At 35.3% G+C, this 20,670-nt stretch overlaps 1 protein-coding gene across 2 annotated transcripts in view; it reads right to left on the bottom strand.

Annotated features, from left to right (window-relative positions):
* The window catches only part of CADM2 (cell adhesion molecule 2), a 581,269-nt gene that overhangs the window by 465,657 nt on the left and 94,942 nt on the right, over nt 1-20,670 (bottom strand). The gene's annotated exons all lie outside the window — the stretch shown is intronic.

Here is a 20,670-nt window from a genome sequence, read left to right as displayed (position 1 = left end):
AAATCTGCCAATAGGCATAAATAAAAACTACATCATCTTATATTTATGAATTTGCCTTATTCTACTTTCAAGGAAACAATCATTGATCAGAAAAAAAAAATACCTCATGGTGACTAACTTTTTTCTACCCAGACGAACTCCAAAAGACTTGTCTTACATTATACAACAATCAAAACCAGAAAATTATCACCTCTGCCTCAAAAATGTGATGAGAAACATTTTAAGATAGACTTGACTTCCCAACTGTCTCAATATTACTGTTGCCACTGAAATAATTTTTAAAAAATAGACAGCTGACATTGGACCAAGCAAGCTAATAACTAAGAATTTAAAAGCGATCTTTAGTATTACCGCAGTTAACATTTTAGCAGTACTTAATCCATGAAATAAATGCAATATTATACAGCTTTATCCTGTACTGAGTCACTTATTCCCTCAAAGAAGAAGAGCATTGCTTACTGTAGGATCAAAGTCTCAATTAATTTTCCTCACAGTCTCTGAATCTGCAAAGCAGTTTAGAAAAATCAAGCCACCATGTATAGAAGAGGAGAAAGGAAAATGAAAATTTGCTGTTGGAGCAATGATGAACAAATAGTAGAAAGATCATTGTTACAAAGCATAAAAGAAGGAACTCAGAAAACTAGGAAAGCACATGTCAGAATTTGTACAGAGAAAAAAGAATATAGACACTGGATTAAGAAGCTACAACATGTCACAAGAAAATACGATTTCAATACATAAATTTATAACACTGCATCAAGTGCAGTCATGTCAAAGCCAAAAACAAAATAGTGCATGTCTGAATGAAGAGCCAGAAAATGTCTAGAATCATTTACCTTACAAGAAGGAGTAATAATTCACTTCCAAAAGGACCTCCTCCAACCAGTAAGAATTATAAGTCTATCAAGTATAAGAATACAAATTAATTACAACCTGGATTGACATGAAGTCACTCAGGTTTTTTTACCCATCTGTTCCATGAAACCAGAGGATTTCATTAGGATAAATCCGGTCCAGTAAATGCATCTGAAGCTATGTCGGCGCTTTTATTCAACCAGATGGAGCTCAAAACAATTTTCCTGAATATATTCACAATAAAGGGGTGACATTTTATTAATAAACCATTCATAATATTATCAGAAAGGGTTCTGGTTTTCATTCTGTTTAATGGGCTATATTCAAGAGACCACAATCCCATCTGAAACCTGTTATTACTTCCCTAAAATAGCAGTAAGTGAAACCATGCCATTCATCTAGGTTATTAAGCAGGGACAAAAAGAGTCAGAAAAGCCACCTGACACATAGAAGTAGGAAAAAAAAAAAAAAAAAAAAAAAAAAAACAACCACCCACCAACAAACCCAAGCAGACCTGTATCAGAGAAAAAAAAATGACCTTAAACAAGTCTGTTGCACATAAGTAAAAGCATAGGTCTCTTTCTTTCAAATATTGGATAGTGATTTTCATTACTCTTTTTTCCTGGAAGATGTATAAACCTAAATAGTAACTTACATAACATAAATATGTCACTGATTTGCCAATAAATTAAAGCTCATCTCATTGACTATGGTTTTACAGTCATGCTTACTAGATACATTTTAAGTATTTTGAACAAGACAATATCTAATTGCTTTTTAGCAAAGATTATACGTAACAAACCAGGGACCTGGATGGGACAGAATTAAGTTACTTATAGTTTTCTACTTTTAAATCATGGTTGCAAGCCTTAAAACAAACAAACAAACAACCCAAGCAAACAAACAAAAACAAACACCAAAAAAACCACGCTACCAAAAAACACACACACACACACAAAAATCAATGTAAGCAACTGAAAATGGCATGAAAAATCTAAAATATTTTAGAGTAAAAACATTTAAGAAGTGTTCTAATGTTAAAAAGCCAAAAGGTGTAGAATATTCCACATACTATATCTATAGTATAGTAGAATAGGAAGATAAATTCCATGCAGAATTTTACTACCACTGTTGCAACATGAGAATTGAATCAATCATGAATTTTTCATTAAAAAAACCTAGCTTATTGAAATTTAATAATTTTTACTGCTGTTATTATTCATAAAATATAGCAGTTTGAAAAATATTTCTCTAATTAAAAGTAGATTTGGTCAATCTCTGATCAAAAGCACAAACGGAACTACTTCACACCAGCATTAACAGCACATTGCTCAGGATCTTGATCTTGCATTTAGGAAAACCATGCTTGGCTCCTCTTCTGAGGGGCACAAGAGCATTAAGATCTCAGGTCTCCATATACACACAGGTTACCTGGAACTGCTGACTATTCTCTGAAAATCCTTTTTCATTCCTGTTGAAGCACCTGGCACTTCCTGAAAAACTGTGTTTATCTCCAAGTTTACACACACAAGGAAACTACTAAACTGTTTATCTGATCCATATTCCTATGTGGCCTCACATGTTTTTAACTATACAGAAAGAGCGGAGAATGAAATTTCTGGACAAAAATGAAGTCTTGTCTCATTCCTTGCAGAAAAGATTAATTTATGCTACCTTCCTTTAAAAAAAACCCTTAAGAACAAACTAAGCCAACTAAATAATGCATGTATAAGGCATGGGAGGCAGAGAAGGCATAACATGGGTTTTACTAGATGAAAGCTAAAACAGAATTAGAAGAGGCTGGAGTGAGGAATGTGAGCAAATAACTCAATCCCCATCACTGAGCAGACACCTAACTATCACAGTCTTACCAGTCAGACAGTTTGTCTTTGTACCTGTCTCCATTGCAAAAATATGTATGAGTACCATGCAAAAGAGCATCCAGGTAGCCAGAGAAACCCTCTGGTAACTTCATTAATCAGTAGTTTTCATTCTATCCAGATAAATAGCATGAACTGGACTAAAGTTACCTGCAAGAACAAGGAGCGACTTCAATTCAAGATATTCTGTGGCAGCTTAATTGCTCTGCTGCCTTTCCTGAGCTAACACATGGACCAGGTTAATATCTGTCTTCTGGAAGACATGTAACTTCTGAAACCCAAAAAAACCTCAAGGATTTTTACTTACTTAACATCAAATCAAGAGTTCTATCAACACACACTTTCAGTTTCCAATGAATACTGCTTCACTATATTACCTTCCCTGGCTTCTTTTTATCACCTTACTCCTGCCCTACACTGCATCTTGCAAGCTGAAGGAAGGATAATTATTTTATTTATATTAGAGGTCACACAACATATTTTCTGCACTGTAGGTAATCAAACAAAAACATAACAAGATGTTCAATTAAGACGCAGATCATAGACAAAGTACGAGCAACGCCTCCCATACAGTGCAGAGAAAAGTGCTGCAGTCATGACAAACCTTGGTGAAGTTTCTCTTAGTAATTACCCTGCTTAATTCATTACAGCACAGCTTTGATATGGAAAAATATTTAGTGTCATACATACCTATGCAAAAAGCTGCACCAACAATGATGGATTCTCTCAGTAGAGCTACTATAAACACCAAGCTGTATTTTTCTCTTCAAACTTGAACTCCACGTTCTTTGCCCCACCTGGCCCACTTGGGAACAAGCTGGAGGTCATCCCGTGCTGCTGATCACAATTCAACCTTGGAGGCATTCCCAGCCTCTCAGGTATGTGATGCTGCCTCATTCCCCATTTTGCAGAGGACAGTTCATACCTTGGTTTGAGTTTCTCCTTCTGCATTTTGATCCTCAGTTCTGTCTCATCCACCCCAGTGCCCTGCCCTGCTCCTAACCAGCTGCTCCAAGCCTTGTTTCCATTCCTCATTCTGGATGTCCCAGCTTTCCAGACTCACACTCCTCCATCAGCTGACTCATTTTCATTTGTGACTGCCACAATTTCAGCCCTTCAGTTGGACTGAATGGTTGTTTAGTTTGTTGTTCAGCACAGTCTGCTGCACTCAGCTCTTTCATCTCGTGTTTCCGGGGCCAGCAGGACTGCCCCTAGGTTATTTACATCACACCCATGAAACCCCAGACAGAGCCAACTTCAAATAAGGAATACTACACAAACAACTCATCTTAAACTTAGCACTGTTTAAGACTGATTTTTTTCACCTTTCAGCAGAAAGCTACAAAACCACCTGCAGGCTGAGGTGTGTGAGTGAATTACCATATTCGACCTAGTGTATACACAAAACATATCAAGGTAATAAACAAACAAAAAAAATAAAAGAAAACCACACTAAGTAACAACTGAAGAAAATCTGATTTTAAGCACTCTACAAACCCCCTCTTCTGTATATGTATGAACTAACAAAAAAACATTTAAAGAATACAACCAAAGAACAACTTTTATTTAGTGATACCCAAACATAATTGTATGAAAGTTGTCTCTTACGGTGTTTATGAAATAGAGAAGCTTCAAAATGTTCTTTGTTTCACAGGACTTGCAGATACTATTGAATAAATAATTTGTTTGGTAATTGCTGAGATCTCTAAAATGCTCCACAAGTAGCACTTGCATATACAGAAAAACCACTATCAAATCTGAAGTGTTAGACTTCCTATTCTATTATTTCACTTGAAAGTACAATGCAGGCATTCTAAAGAAGCTGTTTGCCCAAGGGGGAGAAAAATAAAACCTCCAACCAACATACAAAAAAACATCCCCCAAACAAAATAAAAATCAACAAAAAGCTAGCTCCAAGAGGAAAAGAACAAGTAACAGTTTATCAAAACATTATTTCTTCAGTTTCTTTTACCTTCAGTCAGAATAAACCAAAGCGCAGTCATAGCATTCAAAAGCCTATTAAATTCAAATTTCATCTCAGACTAGGGCAAATAATGAAGTATTAAAGTTACCTGGAGATGACAAAATCCTTTATATCAAGGTATATTTGAAACACACCTCTTTCATTAGACGTGGTCCTGAGTGCTCAAACTGTTGAGGTACTTCGGGAACTGTGCAGTTTGTCTGCACCTTGATTTTGTAGTTGCAGGAAATCCAGCATGAATGCAATGCCTCTGGATTTTGATAGCAAGTGCTATGCCTGCTTCTGTGTCAGCTGAATTTTAAATCTGCTCATCAAGAGGTTTAGGAAGATGCTCCTGTATTCATCAGTTATTCCCACGTTCAGGCATTTTATGGCTTAATTAATACCACAAGCCAAGCCTAAAGGTCTGGCGGAGGAGGGTGAAGAGGAACCACGGGTGGAAGGATGGATATGCTCTGGTTCGTAGAAACAAAGACCTAAGAGCTTTAGCTACAAACCAATGAAGTGTTCACATCAAGCTTTATGTAAAACAGAAAGAAATAGCAACCTGGCTACAAAAACTGGGAGTTAAAGCTTTTTTTTCTTTTTTAAATAGTGCAATAAAGTGTCTCCAATACTTAAAAAATCCATTACTGCCATAATTAGTAACACAAGCCCACTCAAAGAAAGATAACAAAAATTATTTTAGTATGTAAGCAAAGCTGATGTAATTAATCAAGATGTCAGGAAATATTCCTGTAAAAACTTTTTAAGGCAGCAATTATTTTAAAATGCATCTCAGCTTATGTACAAAATTCTATATTTGTATGACACACTGTATCCATCCACATTTAGTAGTTACTTAAAATGAAAATGGCATTGGTGTTCTGCACCAACTAGGACTGTTCCTAATACTGTGTATTAACATATCTATGGTAAAGTTTCAATGTATTTTGCCTAGCTTTTCCACTTTATTTAATGCAATTCACATTATTTTAGACAGCATATAAGATCAGTACAGTTTATTCTTCATTCAAGAGCTGTAAGTCACCAAGATTTGGATCTATTCTTATACTCTCAAAGGCTTCTCCAGCAGCTAATGAATGCTGACATAAAAACTCCAAGTTATCTGAAGCCCTGCTTTTAGGTTAGCAATTACTCATAGAACAAGGAAGCTTTTAGTTCCTTACTAATTTTCTTATTCCAAGACTACCATATTCAAAGCTTCCAAATAGAATTCAACCGAGAACATAAATCCACGGCCTTAATATTTCCTTTTGTGAACTTGCTTTAATTTTGTTCATAAGAGCCATGCAACTGTGACTAGCTCCCAACAGAACTGATAAGACAGCAGACAATGAATTACACTTCAGTTACTTCATCTGGTAGAATTAGATATCCAGGCAGATGGAAATTATTCAAAAATACCTTTAAAGTCTATAAACTACTATCACCTTTGAATCAATTTTGGTTCTATCCATAGTCTATACATTTGTAGCTATTAAGGAATCAACAAATGAAAAAATAAAGAAATTAATAGTGAAAACCACTGAATACTTTTATATGGGATGAATTAGTGACCCACAAAATCAGGATTTCCATTCAGTTGCATAAAGCTTATCACTGGCTTCTCTGTATTTCAATTGAAGTCATCAATTTAAGATTTGGTAGCATAAGTTGTACAAAAAAGAGTTTTCAAGTTACAGGAAAACACTGCTTACTGTTTCTGCAAGATATCTGAACTTGGAGGCTGTTTAAGCAATTCTTGAAAAGTTAACCTAAGCTACCTAAGAATTTAAAACCAGATACAAAACATCTCTAAAGCTTTTCTTCCACCTTTTGTAAAAGTTTTTTTAAACATTTAAAGGAAAATTTTAACAGGGTAACAATCAAGTAAGTCATGTCTGTGACAAAAAGTGGTAGAGCCCAAATAAGAAAGCCAGAACAAAATGGCCCTGGTATCCTGAATTTATCCCATTCACTACATTTTTAATACAAATTTTCTGACTTGAGGCTTTGAATTCATGATTATGGAGTGTTTCTGTGCTCTTTGCTCTGCTCACATATCCTTCTATACACATGATAGGCATCACATGGGACTACTCAGCATTTTTAAAATAAGCTTCTAAGTTTCCCAGGTTTAAACACACCCCTCAAAATTCTCATTTCCTTGACACATGCTCTTCTCATGTTTCCTGAATGCCAATGTACAGATATAACAGATATATACAGAAAAAACCCTTTACAGTTTTACCAGAACCATTACTGGTAGAACACATATCAGGCTTCCTAGAGAATCTAGAACCATGTCTGAGGCTTATTTTAAACACTTCCTTTCTTCTTCCATCATTTAAGCCAACTGGGCATTTGACAATTTAAGCATCCACGTTGACAATACACTTTCAGACAAAAAAGAACCACTAAATTAGCATGACAAATTTTAAATTTTGCAAAAGTATTTTAACTACCATTCAAATTAACACCAATTTATGTGAAGTCAGAACTATTTTTATGAGTTTGAAGTGTTTTAGTGGGTTTTTTTGGTACAGATATGTTTCTGTTAATTCTATTTTCTGACTGATAGAACAGATATTTCCAATGAAAACAACTGCTGCCACTGGAATTGCTGGTAATGTTGTGCAAAGCATTCCAGTACGGCTGGATTACAGCAAAAGTCTTGACTGCCAGTTCTTCCCATCATACACTTGGTGGCCGATAAGAAGTAAATCCAGCATAAGCAAGCCACCTTGCTTTAAAAGTCTTCCAGAAAAAAAGTACTTTTTTTTTTCCAGCTGTAACAAATGTAAATGATGCAAATCCCAACTAAGAAATATATAAGTTAAGTATTAACCCATAAACAATTTTTTTCCCTAGCAACTTTTGCATAGGAAATATAACACCAAAGCATAATGCTGTACATTAATTAAATTCAAAATACAACACATTTATTCTTAAGTTTTGCAGCCACATGCCCAAAACAGTTATCTAAATCTATGAAATCATTTTTTGAATTAGTTTGTATGACTGTGAATTTTAGTCTTTCATGGAACACTTGTTCCTACACAAACCATTTTCACATCTACAATTCTAAAAGTTTGCAAGTCTGCCCCATACACATATGTTAAACAACAACAGGACACAACAGTCAAACAATTCCATGAAACTAAGTATCCAAGCCAAGTATCCCCATATAAAACATATTTTGAAATCTTTTGCACATTTTTATAGTATGCTAATACAGCAGCCAATTGTGGCACACGCCAATGAGGATTAAAACACCATTGCAGGAATTATTATAAACTATTCATTTTTGCTTGTGTGCTCATAAAAAAAAAAAAAAAAAAAAAAAAACACAACCAAATTATAAACAGCATCTTTCTTACTTACCCACCACGTACTACAGAAAAGCAATAAGCAAACTTGACAAGCAGGAATTCTGTTAACCTTCAGTTACTCACCTAGGAAAACGAAGAGAAAGGGATAAGCACACTTAGTGGGGGGAAGAACACAACAGGGTTAATTTGTAAAGTGCATTAGCTTCCATGTTCATGAGATTTTTGAATCAAAATATCTTCAAATTCAGGCTAAAACGATGGAGATGGAAATGTTTCTCAGCAAAGTGGATCAAACAAAACAACAATTTGGTAGAAGTCACTTTTGTGTAAAATCCAAGCAGCTCATTCAGCTGGAGGACAGACACAATTCTGTTCTCCTACAACAAGAGGAGTGTAAAAAACTTTGAAAACCAAAATGGATGAAGATTTTGAGCTCAGAATATACTGCCTAAAGCAACATTTTAACAGAACACAGTTTCAAAAGTCATTAACTTTTGTGACTACCATGATCACTTGCAAGGTTTTCAGCGAAGCCAGTGGAAGATCTGAAGTTCTACCTGATAAAATCAGACAACTTTTCTGAACTGGCACGTTTATATATTTTATTATATCCTCTCTTTAGCAGAATAGCAATCACACTGTGTTTTAGGTAATGCCAAATGAGTATTAATGATGATATGTTTTCTAGAGATTTAATGAATTCAGCATTTATAAATGAATAGCATGAATGGAAAACAATTATGAATATCAGAATGAAAGTCTTCCTCATCAGTGTATACACATAAGCTACATGTGCTAAAAAAGTCTGAGAGCTCAAATGTTTACAACAGGTAGGAAAAAAAAAATAAACAGTAAAAATCTTATGTTCCTGTGTTACATAAGATTGCATGAGCTTCAGGAAAGGCTGTGCCTTCCAATTTGTGAGATTTGCCAATGAATTAAACTTCAAAGGATGTAATAAAATGAAAGTTGCTGGAAACTGAGCATAGCTGAGAAACCTAACTGCTCCACATTAGTGGAATGTGTAGTCATAACCATAGGCAATCTAAAATGCAGTCCTTCAGAATGTCACTCACAGAGCCCCAAAGTATCCCAGCTGCCCTCTCAGGTGACACTAGCGACACAGTTACAAATTTCAGTGCATAAAAAGCCACTCACATATCTCACTTTAGCACCCACACTGCTGAAGTGACTGAGGTGCAAAGCCATCAAGACTAAGTGGATTACTTGTGGCTTACCATAACCCACAAGAAATTCCAGTGGTGTGGAGAGGACTGTTACAACTGGTCCTGCTACACCCCTGCCACCCTTCATTGTACAAACACAGTTCTCTTGAACAAATTCTTCAGAAAAAAAACCACTTGCAAATATTATGAATAGAAGGTTAGACTATCTTACTGTGGATAACTTCACAAAATTTTACATCATAGCAGCTCTTAGATGTCACTGTAGGCTCTTAAGTATCTAAGGTTTAGGAAAAGCAGTTTCTTTTTTATATTACATTGTTATAGAGCATAACTGCTGAGTGGAGTAGTGTAGTAAACATACGGAAAAATACACAGCATGTTTCACAACAGAAATTTTAAATACTCCTGCAGGGCAACAGATAATCTTTAATGAGGTTCATAATGATGCATCTCAAGTTCCAAAACCTAAGTACATAAGTTAGGTCTAGAATGAGATCAGGTCCACACCATTCCAACATTTAGGAAGAGACTGCAGAAAAAAAATGCATGAGTAAAGGTCCAAGAGAGAATCATGGAAATATGGTTGGGAAAAAAGCTCCAAAATCATCAAGTCCAGCCCTCAGCTGAATACCACCATGGCCACTAAACCACATCCTGAAGTGCTGCATCCACTCATTGTTTGAACACTTCATAGGATGGTGACTCCACCACCTCCCTTGGTGGTCTGTCCCAATGCTTAACCACTCTTTCAGTGAAGCGATTTTTCCAAATATCCAACCTGAAACTCACCAGGCAGAACTTGAAGCAATTATTAAGCAGATTTAAAATGTGCAGGGAATAAAGTCCTGAGTATCTCAGGATACTCAGGCAATCCAATGGAGCACAAAACTTGGCGTTGTTCATGCAGAGAGGATTAATTTCTGCCGATGGTTGTGGAACTCCCAAGTTTATCAGGTAACCCATAAACCACTTATTTACGCCTTGTAACTTGTTTAATACGATGTGTAAAAAAAATCCTTCAAATGCTGTCAGTTCCAGCATAATTGTGGACTCCTCCAGTCTATATTCCAAAGTAGCAATATTTGTAATCTAAGTCTGCAAAGATAATGATAACTTAACTTCAGAACACTAAAAAAACTCATGGCAGCTGTATAAAGCACTAATGAGAAAAAGCTTTTTCCTAAACAAGCAATTGAAAATCAATGCAAATGGCATTTAAAATATTTCTTCACCATTACCACATGGTTTAATGTTATACATCAAATTTCTACTATAAAGACAAATCATGAAGAGTTTCCATAAGGGCAAATAAAGTCATTCACCAGCAAAGAAAGGGTTTGTGAGGTTCTAATACATGCAATATTGCTTTTGTTGATGCAATATTATTAAGAACAGACACTTTTTTATTGCTTTAAATAAATAAAAAAAATCACTCTTTTAAAATCAACTGCTATACAGAAGTGTAATTTAGAGACAAAACTCCCTAACTTTTCATAAAGTCCTTCAAATTATATCAGTGCAACAGTGAAAAATCTTCTAAGCAACTGCATTTTCCAGTGTTATGCTTTTGTGATTTCCCAGTGTCAGGCTATTAATGTGACAGCAAATTGTAATCATTAGTCAAAAAAAATGAATAAAATGGTTTACATGCTTAAAGTGACCTTGAGACTGTCTTGTACAATATTGATAGCCAAAACAATTGCTGTTTCATGACTGCTCCTGAATAAATCAAATCATACTTCAATTTAATAACTAAATTACACCTCAAATTTATTGTTTAATTCTATACTCACTTGTTACTTTCCAATGTATGTGGGACTATATATGAAATCTGAACTTATGTGTAGCCAGGGAAAAATAGTCAGAAAACTTAAAGATCGTCAAGAAAATTGACCATGCTACTGGTATACAGACACAGCAATTGCATTGCTGTAGTATGGGATAATTATACCTTAAAATTTCAACTGTTCATACAATTTTTAACTGGAATACTATATAAAAGACTTGTAATTCCAAAAGCGCTTATCAGGAAGGAAAAATTCCAGAGAGCTGGCCGAACTTCAGTCTTCTTAATCAAAATTTTAATTCATTGTGTGGATGAATGTGATGGGGGGAAAGGAGGACACAACATTACACAAATGACTAATACTATTTCTTTCCTTCTTTGGCAAGTAGGAAAACGGGCAAATGAATAAAAACAATTGTGATAGTACAAAATTGTGTCTGTGTTACTTTTCAGAGAGGAGAGATGCATTTCGTGAATTCTCTGAAAACTTTTTTTTTTTTTTGGTTGGACAATCTAGCACTTTTCTCTGTGTTCCTGTGTGTAAGTAAGTATTACTTGTCTAAGTTCACTGAAGGAAGATACACATATCTACAGCTGATCTTACTGCCATCATGATAAATTCCAGTTCCAGAGATCTACAATTAGCTTTCAAACGAAAGTATACTTGAATCAGCTTAAGCCAAAAACATCTATTTCCTTAAAACGAAATTAAGATTTTTTTTTAAAGGTCAGTATTCATAATTATTGAGCATTTAAATCAAACAGTAAAGAAACATTCTATTTAATTCTAATGACACAGTCCCTTTAAGTTTTACATTAATACTTTTTTCCAGAAGTAAATGTATGCAGTGTTAAAGAACAACACTTCAAGTTTTGATCTCAAAAAACCGAAAATAAATAATTAAAAAAAATTATTAAAAAAAAAATTAAGAATAGCATCATCTTAAAGTGTACGATATTTAGGGTGCGGTTTGGGGGTGGGGTTTTATTTGCATCTAACCATCTTCTAGCTACATTTTCTTGCTCAAAATCCAGGCCAGACAAGACAAGCATCACACTACGAGTAAAACCTGAGCATGTCAGAGCAAGGCAGATAGTATTCCCTCTCTGCTGTAACGTAGATCAGAACCAGACAGTTTTTTGGTTTTTTGGGTTTTTTACAGGTACCAATCTGTAAACTTTAGGTTCACATAAAGTACAGTGGCAGTTAAAGAAGTCATTAAAGCACTAGGGTACCTTCTCTAAACATCTGCTTGGTGCAAAAACCAGAAAAGTCACCTACTCAACAGACAATGTAACCTATGTGGAAATTCAAACAGAAAATATTCTGTGTTATGTGGCCTTCAGTTGTAGAAAAATCCAGAATTTAGATTGAGGTGCACACCTAAAGCCAGAATTCAGCTGTCTGTATATGAAAAATGATGTGACAGTTGCTTATTAATGGCAAAGGTTAATTCCCAAAAACTTTCTAGTCAATTAGATATTTAAGAAATCATTTAACTAATTGAAGTAAGTTCTTTATAAGACTGCGAAAAATTGTTGAGGTACATTTCTTTTCTAATTATCTTTGTACAGACTCTTCAAACTTCCAGTGCAATTAAGCTTAATGAAAACTTTAATGATTTAAAGGCAAATGAGCATCATTTTAGTTGTCCCAGATAACATATATCCTTCACAAAAGGCTGAGCAGTGACATTCTTCACACAACTTCCACACACCAATGCTCTCCCAAAATGGATAATATCTCTTGGCATGTCATCTTGGGTCAAGCATAATTTAATTATTGATTTCACCTGCTTGTAATACTAATTTTTATGGCAACAAGTAGCAAGGATGGGATTTTTTCATTAACTACTAAGTATTTTCTATCAAACACCAAACATGGAATTTTGAGTAAAGAGCAGGTGTGGTGAGTGCCTTACAGATGTAGTGCCTCTTTCACTCAAACAAGAAACATGGTAAATCACCAGTAAAGATACACAATGAAACTGCCGTCATGTTTGATATGATATTCAGAATCCATGAAATACAGCATCAGTAGTAATGTCAGATCACTACCCTAGGAAGCAGGAAACCTCCTCAAGCAGGGCTGAGGTGAAAACCAGGAATTAAAAGCCAGATCCTGCTGTGGCCCATGACAAACAAGCTTCACTTTGGTGAGCTGGCTATGACACAAGAAGCTAGTGATCAATGACAGAATCAAAAAATTAACTCATTCTGTGGACAGTTCATCTAGTGTTTACAAGGTGGTAGGACAAACCAACACAAATCTAAGATAAAAGACACTAACTTAACTCTAGTAGAAACCCATTCCAAGTTGAAAGTTTTGCATTTGAGTTACATTAACTCACTGTCTAAACATTAAAACTCCTTCCAAGAACTGGTTAAAAGCAATAGAACCATTAAGAAATACAATTTTGGGACTAATTAGCTCCTTATATTTTGAATTATAATCTTCATAGATTCAAGAGTATTTTTGTGCTGTCTTTTCTAAACACAATGTGCTTCTTTCATCCATTACAGAATATGGATATGAGTATACTAGAAAGCAATTGCAATTATCAAAAGATCAAATATATGATAAAATTAAAGCATTGATCAAAGCTTTCACATTTTTTTCAAATCTATTTGGAAACACACTCTACAATATAAAAATATAAAAATATAAAAGAGCTCATGTATAATCAGACACAGTAAGATGAACACACACCCAGTGCTACAGAGGGACTCTTCAAAACACACCAGATATGATAGCTAAAAGATCTCTGTATCACTGAATAAAACCTTTAGTCTAGTGACAACCACAGCGAGATCAGTGCCACACCAAAACACACACAGAGATTCAATGGGTTTTGCTCTCTGAAAGTCGACAGCATTTAAAGTCAAATATTAAAAGGGAGCCCAGGTTTTCTTCCTAAGCTTAGTATTTACCATGTAACATTTCAAATCAAGACAAAAATAGAACACGTTAAAGTTTATGGGTGGTGGCTCTTGAAGTATCATCTTCACAGGTTTATTTTTTGACACATCTCTAAGTAAAACAACAAACCTCTTTAAGTAATCCTCAGATAACTGGAGGCCTGACATGTATGACAATTAAACAAGCTTATCTGAGCTGAGCTTTGCCTAGTCATTACTAAAAATTACAACAGATAAATAGCTTACAAATGGTATATTAGACCTTTATACTTGCTGCCAATCAAAACTGAGGCCAGCATCTTAAGATAATGAGATGCTGAAATACTGCATCATACTGTGATAAATTCACCCATCGTTACCTAAAAGCTACCTTTTTCAAGTTTGTAAGTATCTAAGTATTTCTAAGATATTCTTTATTCATTTCAGTATAGACCTAACAAGCCTTCTACCTTTTCAATACCAAGATTCAAACATAATTTGGAAGAGGATTCTTACCATCACCTTCTGCAACAAGAGGTGGTATGATAATCTTCCAGGCAACAATAAAATCTTCCTCCTTTTTTTGTCAGACTCACATTAGGCTCAGCAAAGTTGGGCACCCCTTGCATTATTAAGTAATAATACTTAATTAGTGTTAATTAAGGAGGGGCAGATGCAACTACAACCACTACCACTGCTCCACCTGCCTTTTTCTGGCTCCATGATGGACATTAGATCTGCACAACTGCATCTCCTGCCAGATTCCTGAGGCTTTCTTGGCTTAACTTTCTATCAATGATCAATTTATCCCACTGGTACAGCCAACAACGGAATAACAAAGCAGGGTTTACATATTTAGAGTGTTCTGTACATACTGAGATTTAATATCTTTTAGGAGTAATGTGTCAACACTAGGTATTAGGTTTCTAGTTTTGCCTATTGATTTTCATAGTACTTTTAGCTTCAGTGAAATGAGTGAGAATGCAGAGGTAAATAATGGGAAACAAATTCCTATTTACAAATTTATGTGAGATTCCCAGGCTCCCCAAGGAAGTGGGCAGAGCACCAAACCTGGCAGAGTTCCAGAAGCACTTGGACAATACTCTTGGGCACATGACGTGACTCTTGGGGATGGTCCTGGGCAGGGCCAGGAGATGGACTTGACGATCCTTGTGGGCCCCTTCCAACTCTGGATATTCTGTGCTGTTGTGGTATTTATAAGCTTTAAAAATTGCATTGTCTGCAAGCTAAAAATGGTATTTCTTCATTCAACTTCAGATATCCACAAACATATATATATATTTATATATCTCCATAGCACATACAAGTTACCCAATTGATCAATATATTAACTGGAAAAAGGCAACATTTTAAAATCTTTGCTGTTGCTTCTGAATCACAGAGTTCCACAAATTATCTCAAATTACATGGGGAAAAAAGGGGAAATTTGCTTTTCGCCACAATAACAGAATTTCTTTAATAGAAAGATCCACGGATGTCTAGAAATGTCACTTTTAAGTAATAAGTTACGCGCTTGGTGTTGCAACTTCTAGCACCTGGCAAAATTTGCAGCTGAGAAGGCCTAACAATTTAAAAATAACTGAATCAAAGGCTTATTTTTGATTTCAAATAAATTATCACCTGCATTTAGCATTACACATATTTAGACAAGCTGCCTGTCTGTTCCAAACCACCTATTTCCCTCTGTCATCTCCAACTTGTCATTTTTCCATTCCAAATATGCAGATTTTTTTTTCCCTTGGATGACTTGTCATTGAAACTGTCAAAAACTGCAATTATTTGTGTATAGCTATTTATTATTAATCTAGCAATATCTTCACAGACATCACACTGCTCCTGTTTGCTCATGTCATTCTGCTGCCAACCCTGGGTTTTACTGCTGTTGGTTTGATGCCTTTTTACATAGACCAGCCCCAATTTCCTTGTTGACCATTTCCACAGCACGGCAGGCCCAGATATGCTGGCTGCTCTTCTGCTTGTGTTTGGTTCTCATTTTATAAAGTTCACACCTTTTCAAACGTTCTAATGTGAAACCACAAGGGCTAAAAAAACCCCCAACAAATTGTACAATTTTTTAATACAGTTAAATAGCTCCAACAGATAAACTTAAAATTTGAGGTCCTTTCTTTCAAATGGTTTCACATATGAACATTTCAGTTAAGTATAAATTGTTGAGAAGACATGACTAAATGGGTCCAAACCTAATTTTAAAACAAGATGGAAAAGGAAGAACAAAACAAAAAAAAAACAAACCAAAACAAAAAAAACAAACCCAACCTACCTTTCTGCTGAATTAATTTTCTACTTTGTGAACATTTTGGTGAGCCAGCTAGTAAAAAAGGTAGTTTTGTCTTTATGCCTGTCACTTAACATTTTACTCCTTATTTTCCAATTTAAAACATTTTTGCACTTTTCTGTTGTCCAAATTCTTGACATATCTGCAACTACCCCTCCTCCTCACCCCTCCTATTGTTAAAATTGGGTTCCAATCACTGGCCAGGTTAATTTTAAGATCTTTTTGAATTGAAGATCTTAATGGCTGAAATGTAAACATAAATAAAAACAGATCTTCAATAAGAACCACCATAGACTCTATATGACGACTTGGAAATAACCTTTACATATCCTGTGAATTTTCCAAAATAAATTTGTTGCAATGGATGAGTTGACCTAACACAGATTTAGTTGGCATTATTTTTGCTCTTCTTGATATGTTTACGAGTCTCTATGTTCAATCTAAGGGAATTAACATTCTATAAGAAGATCACAGGCTGAAATAAAATCTCTATCCGAAAAACTCAAGCAAGAGAATTCCCAGAAAACAAACCAAAGCTACTAGAGAAAGAGAATTGCAAAATCTACTCAGGAAGGAGGTTCTCTCCCCTCACTGCCTGTCACAGCTGAAACACACCATGTACAAGCAGTACATCATCCTTTTTCTTTTAGTTCTCTTCGCTTACATGCAAATTTAATAGCAATCTAAAATTTGGTATTTTCTTCTGCAATTTTAATTACTTCAGCCTTGTTTGATGCTACCATCATGCTTACCTGCACTCTCATAAAATTACTGTAAAAACTCCACCTTTTCTTCCACTGCATCTGCAGTGACTATTGGACCAAACACCTTGTTTATTCCCTGTCCCACATCTGCCTCTCACAAAAAGCAGCCAGGCTGATTGTTTTATTTCATTTCTGCCACAGCATATTGCCTTCAAAAATAGAACAACTCGCTTCATCTGGATCCATAAAACACAGAGTCTCCAGCTTTTTTAATAAACTCTTAAAAGCCATTATTGTAGGGAAAAAAATAACAGCAAAAGTTCAAGAGTCACGTGAGAGACTTGGAAACCTTAGATTAAATGTATAAACCTGCTACACTGCTTCTGGCCTCTCTCCCAGATGTCTTTACTTGTGGTTTGTTTATTCCTCTAGAACTTCCTTTAGGCAGGACAAATTGTTGTGGGGTTGGGGATGGTAGGTTTTAATGCTAGAGAGTTTCTAGGCTAGAGAATTGATTAATTTTTATTTTTTTTTTAGTAGCACACACACAGGAGAAGAATTCAAGAAGAACTTTATCCTCATAACAAGTCCAACAAATGCTGTCCAAAAACCACCCTGCATGATCCACGTGTCCAGTTGGAAAGTCTCCTGTACTAAATCCAAACAGAAAACTTTTAAGAACTTATTTATCACAGATAAAATGCAACTTGACATAACCTTCAAGTTTCTGCCATGCCAAACCAAGAAAAAAGGGCTGAAGTCAATTCTGCAGGCTTCTATTTGGCATAGAAAAAAAACCCTCATTGTGAGAGGTATCAAAAAAATAACAAAAGAGTACGCACATTTTCTAAGCTTAAGATCCTGGGCATTTTCACATCAAAAGTGCTGAAAAGGGTCACTAAAATATCCATGTGGAGAGGCTGCCTGGCAGGATGATTGTCTCACTAAATGGCAAAATACAGTCAAAAAAACGTAAGATGAATTTAAAACAATTACTGTAGACATATTGAGGCTTGAAGTACAATCAGTCAGTGGTTGAACTCACAGCAGGCAGGCTACACCACCCTGCACATGTAAAAACAGCACAGCTGATCTCATATTCTGAAGCCATTGCTGCACATGCAGATATTTAAATTAAATGTCCATTATTCAACACAGAGCCTCATGAGCTACTCCTTCATTAATGAAGAAAATGTTTATTAGCTCTTCCTTCTATTTATTGTTACTGAATAATGTATGATGAGTTGATAAATTGCTTTCAGAATTTCATCACATTTAATTTTTTTTTTCTTTACGATATTTCAAGAGTTCTAGGCATTCAAAAATTATTCAAGTGGGTTTGAGTCCTGGGGATTTTCTAGAGGGATTTTTTTTTCTTCTTTTTTGGGTTTTTGAAGGTATTTTTTGGGGAGGGTTAATTTATATTTTATTTTGGGTGAAACACAACAGGACTAAAAGCTATAGGGTCGGTTCAGGCTGGAAACTCAGTCCAAACTGAAACATGATTATGACTTCATATGTCAATTTATCAAATCAAAACCACAAAAAAACCAAAACAAACAAAAAAAATCCCACCAAATGGGAAAAGAGAATCTAGGTCTTTGGGGTGAATTTCTAAAAAAACAAGAATTCTTAATATATTGGAGCAGATCTCATTGCCTCAATAACTATCAGTAGAAAGCTTCTAAAATCCCTGGATTTACAAATCTGTTTTATGAAGAGTCAATCAGCAAGGAGAAATATACTGATAACAGGAGGTTTGATTTTTTTCCATCTACTGACTAAGTAATGACTATAGACAAGGATATTTAAGTCCACCCCTGAGATATCACACTAAGAACCAAGCAAAGTACAAATCTGGATTAAAGAAAGCACTCTGGAATAGGAGAAAAACGGAGCCAACTGCCCACAGTTGGCCAGAAGGTCATCTGTGTGGTGCTCTGACAAGAACCAAGCCAACAGAGGGGAAAATCCAGGCATTCACAACTCCTGTAGCTTAGAATTCCAAGGGCAGAGCTCAAGCATTTTTACTAGTTCTGGTAAACAGAGGTTTTCCTCATCTAAATCACTAAAACCTTGATGTGACTGACCATTCAAAAAACATCTTGATAAAGGCAGAAGGAAAACTTCAGCATCAGCAGTTAAATCAGGACATCAGAACCACCACTGCAGAAATTGGATAAGGGTTCCACCTTGGCATGCAAGAACAACATGATCCCATGCTCAGGCAGGGAATGCCTCATCGTTTAAGACCCTCAGGAGACCAGAGAGCCACTAATAAAACACACTTTGTTCCTGGGGCAGTTACAGGATGATATTCAGAACACAATAAGGGCAGCCATTTAGAAACAATTGACTCTCCAATGGTTACTTTCATTTCAAGCTATTTATGACATTGTGTCTCCCACAAAAAAACCCAAACATCCCTCCCCCGAAAAAAAACCCACAAAAAACAACCAAACCAAACCAAATCCAAACAAACAAAACAAACCACCAAAAAAACACCACCTCTGTCAAGAACTGAGAGTCTGTAATTTCAATAAACAGTGACTAAAAACTAAAGGAATCTTCAGAGTGCAATTCTATGTTTGTATGTTTAAAAAGATTAAAAAAAAAAAAAAGGCAAGAATGACAAGATTTCATTCTGAAATATCTACACAGATTCCAAAGACAGAGATAAAGTATATTTAAAAATCAAAGAGGACAATCTTTTTCAAAAAAGTCTCCAAATCAAGTTGGAACTGTACAAGTGAAGCACCATGAAACACTGTTAGCTCTGTGCCAAATTCATTGAAAATTCTGACAAATCTGAATCAAAAATTCCTTCACAATACATATACGCACACAAAAAAATTACTAAATTAGTAACCATCCACAGTTCAAGGAAAATAAGCATGGATGCCAACTATCTATAATCCCCAACAACTCAACCATGAAGTAAAGCAATAAACTAATCACTGCCTGTCCAATTCTCATTTCCTTCCACCATTTGAAAGGTGAAGTCATAGAAGTAAAGGCCATAGGGGAAGAGGCACTTTAAGACTGAATGGGTCTGAATCACTGAATACCAACAAATTAATTCAAGTGGACCAACAGAAATTCACTGCCCTTTAATGGTCAAGCCATGTCAAATTAAATAAAAAATTAAACATAGATTTTAAATATATATTACTCTCAATTTTGATAATTTTTCTGTTTAATACTTCTATAAGTCATTAAGATACTCTATGACTCAAAGGCAATAAACATCATGCTTTGATTCTATGAATAATGAGATCTCTGCCAAAAGAAGTCAACATTTTATGCACAAAATATCTGCAGAAAGGAAGGCATACACACTCTTTCTTAATTCAATGGTATTTGAGGAAAATTACAAGAATGGAGAAATAAAAAAAAATGCAAAAATACTTTTACATGTATTAGATCAAATCTACATTTCTGCTTCTGTTTTCTTAACTGTATTTTCCCATGTTCCTCTAAATTTGACTTTCAGTGGAAGAGGTTCACTCGTTCACAGGCTTTTTTGTGTCTAAAATTACACATCTGCATATCTGAACTTAGATGCTATTCTTTATTCTTAACAGGAACTGCAGAAATACCAAGTCCCTAAAAACTTCCCTCTAATATTCTAGGCTTGAAAGTGATTTTTCTCATCCCAAAAATGTAAGCTGAGCTTTTTTCCTTCATAATATTCCAGATATAGACTTCTAGCTATGTCACCAGCTCCACCTTGTTTTTTTTTTCA

Source organism: Sylvia atricapilla, chromosome 2 (genome assembly GCF_009819655.1).
Source record: "Sylvia atricapilla isolate bSylAtr1 chromosome 2, bSylAtr1.pri, whole genome shotgun sequence".
In the NCBI taxonomy this organism is placed as follows: Eukaryota; Metazoa; Chordata; class Aves; order Passeriformes; family Sylviidae; genus Sylvia; species Sylvia atricapilla.
Note: the sequence above shows the minus strand (reverse complement) of the source record. Positions and strands in the feature narration are given on the sequence as shown.